Genomic DNA, 8,579 nt, shown 5'->3' with positions numbered 1-8,579 from the left:
CATAATTCGTCATGTACCTTATCAGAAAAGAGAAGCTCTTGTGCCTGATAAGGGAGCCACGATTCTTACTTAGATTCTATTTTATAATATTATGTTATGTGTAAACTATATATAGTAATATATATATTTTTTTTACTATAAATTTTTTTGGAAAAAAAGTTTGATTTTATTTATTTGTTTTTGTTGGTTCGTAATAGAGCGCAATTCGGAAGGGAGATTATTGTAGTTTTTTATGGCTTGGTAAATATAATGGTTTTGCATTTGAGTTGTTTTAAAGATTGGCGTAATAAATTGATTTCCATTTCTCATCAGTTTGTAAAATTCTTGATATTCTGTGTTATTTTTTTCTTTACACATTTTTATAATGGAAGTTTGCTTAAATATATCATCAATATTTGGTACTGGAAACAATTTAAAAAGCAATTTTGTTGGAAAAGTAGAGTTTTTTTTAAGTATTACTATTATAATATTTTTTTGCGAGACTTTGACTGAGTTTAGATTGTTTTTATAAGATCCTCCCCAACCTATGATATTTTATTACATACTTTTCAAATGCTCAATAGAGAAATACCTTTTTGGAATTAGATACAAGCCAGATAGTAAATATTAGATAGTAATTTGTGCATAGATGTGAGGAGGTCAATAAACGAGGAGCTGTAACGAATTCATCATACTCAAGAAGTCAGTTTCCACAAATACGCTGATTATTTGCAGAATTCAATAGGTGGCAACCGGTGGCGGTCTATCACCTGGATGGGGGAATTTACCAAGAAGTGATCGAGTTCAACAGATGGCGATGAAATTTTGACTTTATTCTATAACACGCTATACAATACAACCTAACGGTGAATTTAAAAAAGTCAACAATCGCAGACCAGTCAACAGGATTAGTCATAAAAGGAATAACTCATAAGGGACCTACATCCGGTATTTCCACAATTTCTTCATCGCAAAAATACCGTGATATTCTAAACAAATTCCCAAACTTAACAAGACCTATCATGAAGATATCAAATGCCAAAAAACACTCAGTGACCCACTGCATCGAAACTCGAGGACCACCCGTTACCGAACGAGCCCGCAGGCTAGCACCAGCCCTACTGGAAGCGGCGAAGAAAGAATTCAAATATCTGATGGAACAAGGGATCTGCAGGCCTTCTAAAAGCAATTGGGCCAGCCCGTTACATATGGTAAAAAAAACCCAACGGCGAGTGGCGTCCTTGCGGCGATTATCGTCGTCTTAATGCTAAAACGATCCCGGATAAATTTCCAATACCTCAACTTCATGATTTTGCACACAAACTTGCAGATGCAACCATATTCAGCACAATTGACTTGACCAGGGCTTATCATCAAATACCAGTGGAACCTGAAGACATTCCGAAGACTGCCATCATCACACCATTTGGATTATTCGAATTCACATCCATGCAATTTGGTTTATCAAACGCAGCGCAAAGCTTTCAACGTTTTATGTATGCTGTGACAAGAGATTTGGACTTTTGTTTCGTATACCTTGATGACATCCTGATTGCTTCTAAAAATGAAGAAGAACATAGAAAACACTTGGAAACATTACTCAAACGCCGTGCTGAATATGATCTAGTAATCAACATTAACAAATGCCAATTTGGCGTACCTACAGTCAACTTCCTGGGTCACACAATAACACAAAAAGGAATGTCGCCTATCAAAGAAAAGGTGAATGCCGTCACAAATTTTCCATTACCTAAAACAGCAAAAGACTTGCGACGTTTTTTAGGCATGTTGAACTATTATAGAAGATTCCTCCCTAAGGCTATCAACACTCAAACTAAATTATTTGATTGCATTGCCGGTTATAAGAAAAATGACAAGAGGGAAATAACTTGGAATCAAGAACTGACGGACGCATTCAAGGAATGCAAACAACTCTTAGCTGACGCAGCATTACTCGCACACCCAAATACCAACGCTAAAATAGCTATAATGGTTGATGCTAGCGACATAGCTATGGGTGCGTCATTACAACAGTCAAATGGCGATTCTTGGGAACCTTTAGCATTCTTTTCCAAGAAATTTTCACCAGCACAGCGAAAATACAGTACCTTCGATCGAGAACTTACTGGTGTTTTCGAAGCGGTAAAATATTTTAGAAGTCATATTGAAGGTCGAAATTTCACCATCTATACAGATCACAAGCCAATCACCTTTGCTTTTTGCAAGAAGCGAGCCTCTAGCTCTCCACGTTAAGAGAGACAGTTGGATTACATTGCCCAATTTTCAACGGACATCAGGCATATCTCTGGAGAACAAAATATAGTAGCGGACGCACTATCTCGAATCGAAGAGATTAACAGCCCTACTTCTATTGACTACAGGCAGATGGAGAAAGCGCAGTGTCAAGACGACGGACTTATGAAGGCAAAAGATGACACCGCCCTCGCCTTATGTCAAATGGTGATTCCAGGCTCGGAAGCTTCAATATGGTGTGACGTATCAACGGGCCACATCAGACCATTCGTACCCGCTTGCATGCGAATGCAGGTAATCGAAAGTATACACAATGTTTGCCATCCTGGCATCCTGGGAACGACAAAGACCATAAAACAAAGATTTGTTTGGCCTAACATGGCGACAGACATAAAAAACTTTGTCAAACAATGCATAGCTTGCCAAAAAGCTAAGGTCTCTCGACATACGGTTGCACCATTAGCAACGTATTTACTACCAGAGGATCGATTCCGTAATATTCATATCGACCTGGTTGGACCTCTCCCAGCGTGTAATGAGTACCAATATATACTCACTATGATTGACAGGTACACACGATGGCCCGAAGCAATCCCTTTGAAAGATATGACTGCAGAAACCGTCGCTACTGCACTGACGACACATTGGATTGCCCGTCACGGAACCCCAGATACCATCAGTTCGGATCAGGGCAGACAATTTGAGTCCTGCCTCTTCAAAAAACTAACCGAAAAGTTTGGAATAAAACATTCTAGGACCACCGCGTACCACCCACAAGCTAATGGTATGATCGAGAGATGGCACCGCACCTTAAAAGCCTCTCTCATGGCTTGTGGCGATCGAAATTGGGTCGAAAGCCTCCCACTAGTTCTACTTGGTTTGAGAGCAACGGTACGAGAAGATCTGAAGTGTTCACCAGCTGAATTAACCTATGGTAGAACCCTTAAATTACCCTGTGATTTCTTCACAGCAACACCACGCGAGGAACCAGACACATATATTGGACGGCTACAAAATACGTTCGAAGCCATTAAACCAACCCCTGCCAATGTTCATGGTACAGGAAAGTTTTTTGTCCACAAAGACCTACCTAGCGCGACACATGTGTTCCTCAGAACTGACAGTGGAAGAAGACCACTGCAGAATCCGTACGAAGGCCCGTACAAAGTGGAAGAACGGAATGAAAAAACATTCCTAATTACTGTAAAAGGAAAACCTAAGCGTGTCACAATAGACCGCCTCAAACCTGCTTTTGTTCCTGCAGAAGAAAATGTATCTGTTCCTACATCTGTTCCAGTATTACCAGAAATAATCAGAACCACAAAATCTGGTCGAAGAGTTCATTTCCCAGACAGATTAGGACAGTTTAAAGCATAAAAAGGCATTTCTTTTCCTAAAAAATAAATAAATGATCTAACTAACCTATGTACTTAGATATGTATAAGCAAATCTTATATACCTATACTTAGAAATGTCACACCACGCTAATGTCCTAAATATATAATAGCTTAATAATATGTCTTATATTGTTCATGTAAAACAATGTATCACATATTACCAAAATATATAACTGTACAAACATGTTTTTTATAATTTTAAAAATATTCCGCAAGCGTTAATAGTTTTTAAGTTTTTTTTATATACTTTCACCATTCCGCAAATAGCGAAGAAATTGCAACTTGCATTGAAAATAATTACGCTTTACGCGTTGAAGCCTTGTATAATTTTAAGTTATAATTTTAAGCACTTTTAGGCTATATTTTTTAATATCAAATTCACAGATGATAAAAATTTTTAATGTAGTAATATAATATAACATGTGATAATTTATGCGATAATTCTATCCAAATGTTTATGTAAACATGTAAATGTTATTTGGCATTCCATATGTAATAACAATAGTTTACAATGGAAATAAAAATGGAATATGCCAGACTGGATGAGGACACTGCCCAGTTTCATTTTTGTTTAATATTACTATCTCCATTAATATGTAGAGATAATAAATAACATATTTCGATATACAGTTGAAAATAATTTTAAAAAAATAATTCCTGTTGTATTAAATTTAAAAATGTACAATTGTGTGTTATAATCACTGACAAGTTCTCAACTTTATAATTTTTTTTCTTTTTAAATCATGTATACTACTATATGTTTCTTACTTTATATATCGTTTAACAACTGGGGGCGAAGTATGTAGACGGTACCTACCAGCGACCTGACAGCGAACAGCACAAAATAATTATTAATTTAATTTCCTGATTATGGCAACATTCTGTGTTCAACACAACGGTCCGCCAGTGAGCCGACCGAATTATTCTTGATTTCCCGCTGGACCCGACTGGTTGTGCCTTTTAGATTACCGTCTACATTCTAGAATCGTCCATGTAAATTTTATTGTCGCGTATTACAATGTGTTCAAATAAACTCAGTGAATTTCAATATTCTTTTATTAAAAACAACCTTCTGATATTGAGAGTCCTTTAGGATCTGTTTTAACCCAAAACACATAAGTGAGTAAATCCTAAAACGTCAACAGACTTCTTAATTTCCCAAGATAGCTGATAGAGTCCAAAAAAGGGCGATGAAATTTTGACTAGATTCTATGATACAATATATAATACGGCTATGTCAGCATAATTTTTCAGCAAAGCCTGTAGCCAGGATCATAGTATAACACGTATAGATTATTTTCATTGATTGTTATTATAATCTGTGTATTTCATAATGTTGTATTTTTAGCCGTGGATGGGATCAGAATGCTTCCTCTCAAACTATGGTACCCCATGGACGTTCAGAGGACACCATACTACGAGATCGCCTACTTCTTTCAGTTCTATGGACAGATAATGACAGCAATGGTGTATGCAAATTTCGGTAAATTTAATTATAGGTACAGGGTATTTATTAAGAGATGTACCCGACTGACTTTAAACATTGATTCCGACATTATTTGGAGTAAAAAAATGTTAATGAAATTTTGGTTCTGGTTTTTTTTGTTTGTTTTTGTTTATTTATTTATTTTTTCTAAACAAAGAAAAATAATCTTTCACATATTGTATATATATATCGATGTCCCAGTAATTGACAGCAACAAGTCCAAATCTGTTATTTTGAGATAATCAATATTTCAAATTTTTATCAGTATTCACTGAAATTTCTTCATTTATACAACTGTGTACTAGTGGTGAGGCGTATTTATCGTACCTAGTACCGGGTATTTTCATGCGATACTTTTTACTTGTGACAAATCTCCAAAATATCTGGTTCCAAAATACTCACTCAAGTATTTTATACTGGGACTAAATATTTTTAATAGGTACTTTTACCATGTATTTTTGATATGTATTTTTGATGGGTACTCATAACAGGTATTTTTGATGGGTATTTTTGATAGGTATTTGTAACAGTTCGAATAATTATTGGGGGAATCAAGTTTACGTAGAAAATTTGTGGGAAATATGTGAGTACAGTTTCGAAATGACTAATTCTGAATCAATCCTCAGGTCGGTATAAAATACTGAGTATTTTGTCACCGGTATTTTTATCAGGTATTTCTTTGTACCTGTACTCATTTACCTCTTTTCAAGCAGGTTTTTCGACGCTTTAGGAGACAACAGTCGCATTTATTATTTTTTTATTGGACACCTCACAACAACGCCCCTGTCTGCACAGTTTAAAAGCGGAGCTGTATCGCCATCCGGTTGAGCAGCCTTGTGAGGCGGGTTAAGGTATAGGCTATATGGAGAAAGATGCACGAATTATTTAAAGGAGGAAAACCAGATGATGATAATTTTGTTGCTGTTCAAAATTAGGTAGAGCTCCTATTGGCTAATTTTTTGATACCCATATCGTAATTTATGATTTTGCGGATAGACTTCCGTTTAATACTGGTCCATCAATCGAAGTCCAGTAATCGGCCCCGTTTACTGGACTTCGATTGTGGACACACAGGTACATATTTAAACACTCTGTACGTACAGTTTAGATATAACTAAATATTATATGGTGCATATTTTTCATAAAACTGCTGCAAAAGACTGAAAAGGTTTTTTGGTACAAAAAATTGGTTTATAGACTCATTTGAGTGCTCCCCTACACGGAAATCTTTAGTAAAAGGCGAAAGATTTATTCGTTATTGAAGGGAAACCACAGTATGAAGTCTTCACCTTCCACTCCCCGTCTCATTCTCCTCCCCACTACCTTCAACGTCAAAGCTTACCTCAATTGGGAATGTCATAGTCTCAGTGAGTCCAGATGGTTAGGAACTGTTTGGATTGCATCTTATCTTATCTTATTGAAGGAAAGCCACAGTATTAAGCCTTCACCTTCCACTCCCCGTCTCATTCTCCTCCCCACTACCTTCAACGTCAAAGCATACCTCAATTGGGAATGTCATAGTCTCAGTGAGTCCAGATGGTTAGGAACTGTTTGGATTGCATCTTATCTTATCTTATTGAAGGAAAGCCACAGTATGAAGCCTTTACCTTCCACTCCCCGTCTCATTCTTCTCCCCACTACCTTCAACGTCAAAGCTTACCTCAATTGGGAATGTCATAGTCTCAGTGAGTCCAGATGGTTAGGAACTGTTTGGATAGCATCTTATTGAAGGGAAACCACAGTATGAAGTCTTCACCTTCCACTCCCCATCTCATTCTCCTCCCCACTACCTTCAACGTCAAAGCTTACCTCAATTGGGAATGTCATAGTCTCAGTGAGTCCAGATGGTTAGGAACTGTTTGGATTGCATCTTATCTTATCTTATTGAAGGGAAACCACAGTATGAAGCCTTCACCTTCCACTCCCCGTCTCATTCTCCTCCCCACTACCTTCAACGTCAAAGCTTACCTCAATTGGGAATGTCATAGTCTCAGTGAGTCCAGATGGTTAGGAACTGTTTGGATTGCATCTTATCTTATCTTATTGAAAGGAAACCACAGTATGAAGCCTTCACCTTCCACTCCCCGTCTCATTCTCCTCCCCACTACCTTCAACGTCAAAGCTTACCTCAATTGGGAATGTCATAGTCTCAGTGAGTCCAGATGGTTAGGAACTGTTTGGATTGCATCTTATCTTATCTTATTGAAGGGAAACCACAGTATGAAGCCTTCACCTTCCACTCCCCGTCTCATTCTCCTCCCCACTACCTTCAACGTCAAAGCTTACCTCAATTGGGAATGTCATAGTCTCAGTGAGTCCAGATGGTTAGGAACTGTTTGGATTGCATCTTATCTCAATCACAGGATATTATAATTGCAGGATTAAGAATAGCATGTTGTGTAAAAATTGCAGATCCTGGCAATTTAACAAAATCTGACTTTACTTGTCAAGATTAACCTTAAGAAATTTAAGCAAAAGGAATACACATATCAAATATAGAAATGAAATAATTTCCTGGTAAAAAATATAAGATCATATGTAGGTACGTAATTCTGCTCTTTTGAAAATGACACTTCATTCTAGGTATCGTTTTTCTCTCCGTATGCGTTCTCATCTGTGGTCAATTCGACATTCTCTGCTGCAGCCTTCGTAACCTCCGTTATACAGCCCTTCGTCACAGGGGATATCCCACTTCATCCCTTATAGAGCTGGCTGGATATTCTCTAGAGGGGGTGAACCACTGCACCCTTCCAGAAGACGAGTACAACCAGTACATAAGGGGCAAACCAAAAATCCTAGATCCCAGGCTTGAGATAAACATGCAAAGATTCTTGGACCCTTTAATAGATGATGCTCATCTCGACAAGATTGACCTCAACGAAGAATTGAGGACGAAAGAGGTTAATGGTGATCGAAGGATTGGCAGAATGGTGTCGTTCAAAGAAGAAAGAGGTGTTGCTGACATAAATGTAAATAAAACTGGTAAGTTTAGGCATTTTAAAATGATAAAACGTGGTGAATAACCCTTAGTGCAAAGAATGCGTTATATATTTTTTTAAATTAACTTCATTCAACACACAATATTTATAAATTGATTTAAGCCTGGGACAGACCACGCTATAAGCTATATTTTCGTAGCTTGACCAATTTCAGCATATCGCTCTCCATACATTCCCATTGGTAGCGCATGGAGAGCAATATGCTGAAATAGGCTAAACCTTGATGATTACAGCGTAATGTATCGCCTACCTTATCAAAACGTTTCGGAAAACGCGAGAAGTTGTTACATAGGAATTTAGTGTTGCATTTCAAGTCGCTGGAGACAGAATGATGTACCGCCAAGGGCGCTCAAAATGCACTGCTGGTCGCAGTGTGGCGACAAACAAGATATTGCCAGTGCACACAGGAGGTCCTGAGGAAAATAATTCAGTTTAGGGCTTATGTCATCTTTGGGGATGTTGTGT

At 37.5% G+C, this 8,579-nt stretch overlaps 1 non-coding gene across 1 annotated transcript; it reads right to left on the bottom strand.

Annotated features, from left to right (window-relative positions):
- Positions 1-6,269: 6,269 nt before the first annotated feature.
- Positions 6,270-6,393, bottom strand: LOC149413377 (U5 spliceosomal RNA). The gene has a single exon (XR_016304528.1). It is a non-coding gene; the product is annotated as a U5 spliceosomal RNA (small nuclear RNA).
- Between the last annotated feature and the right edge of the window lie 2,186 nt (positions 6,394-8,579).

The sequence above is a fragment of the Hesperophylax consimilis genome, chromosome 22, assembly GCF_061612785.1.
Source record: "Hesperophylax consimilis isolate HC1 chromosome 22, BYU_Hcon_1.0, whole genome shotgun sequence".
In the NCBI taxonomy this organism is placed as follows: Eukaryota; Metazoa; Arthropoda; class Insecta; order Trichoptera; family Limnephilidae; genus Hesperophylax; species Hesperophylax consimilis.
This window is presented reverse-complemented; position numbering and strand designations above follow the sequence as displayed.